General features: G+C 28.7%; 1 protein-coding gene across 1 annotated transcript in view; it reads right to left on the bottom strand.

Moving 5' to 3' along the window:
• Positions 1 to 386, bottom strand: part of LOC106873383 (mucolipin-3) — an 84,361-nt gene extending 83,975 nt beyond the window's left edge. Inside the window, exon 1 of the mRNA XM_014920725.2 lies at positions 322 to 386. The gene's annotated coding sequence lies outside the window, so the exon portion shown is untranslated. The remainder of the gene's footprint in view (positions 1 to 321) is intronic.
• Between the last annotated feature and the right edge of the window lie 28 nt (positions 387 to 414).

The raw sequence follows: 414 nt of genomic DNA, 5'->3' as shown, positions 1-414 counted from the left end.
TGAAATTTATAGAAAAACAAAAGATGAAAGACAGGTGTATGAACAACAAATAAGTGTTTTAGTTTGACATTCAGGAAAAACGAAAAAGTCTTTTACATTTCAAGCCTACGCTCTTCAACAGAAAGGAATAAAAGAAAATAAAGCGAGAGAATGAAAATAACCAGTAGAGTTCATATATATATATATATATATGTATAAGAACACACATACACACACACATACATACATGTATATGTTTATGAAAACATCATGACAATAACCAAACGATACTTATGACAACATCAAGAAAGCTTTGTTAATTAAACAGGGTACATTACTGACCTGCCATTAAAATAATTCCACCAAAATAGTAAATTTGATTTCAATAGACAAGCATGTCGAGTATAAATTGTCAATTCGTATTTGTATGTTTGC

Source organism: Octopus bimaculoides, chromosome 7 (assembly GCF_001194135.2).
Source record: "Octopus bimaculoides isolate UCB-OBI-ISO-001 chromosome 7, ASM119413v2, whole genome shotgun sequence".
In the NCBI taxonomy this organism is placed as follows: Eukaryota; Metazoa; Mollusca; class Cephalopoda; order Octopoda; family Octopodidae; genus Octopus; species Octopus bimaculoides.
The sequence above is the reverse complement of the archived record's forward strand: the minus strand, read 5'-3'. Positions and strand labels throughout refer to the sequence as shown.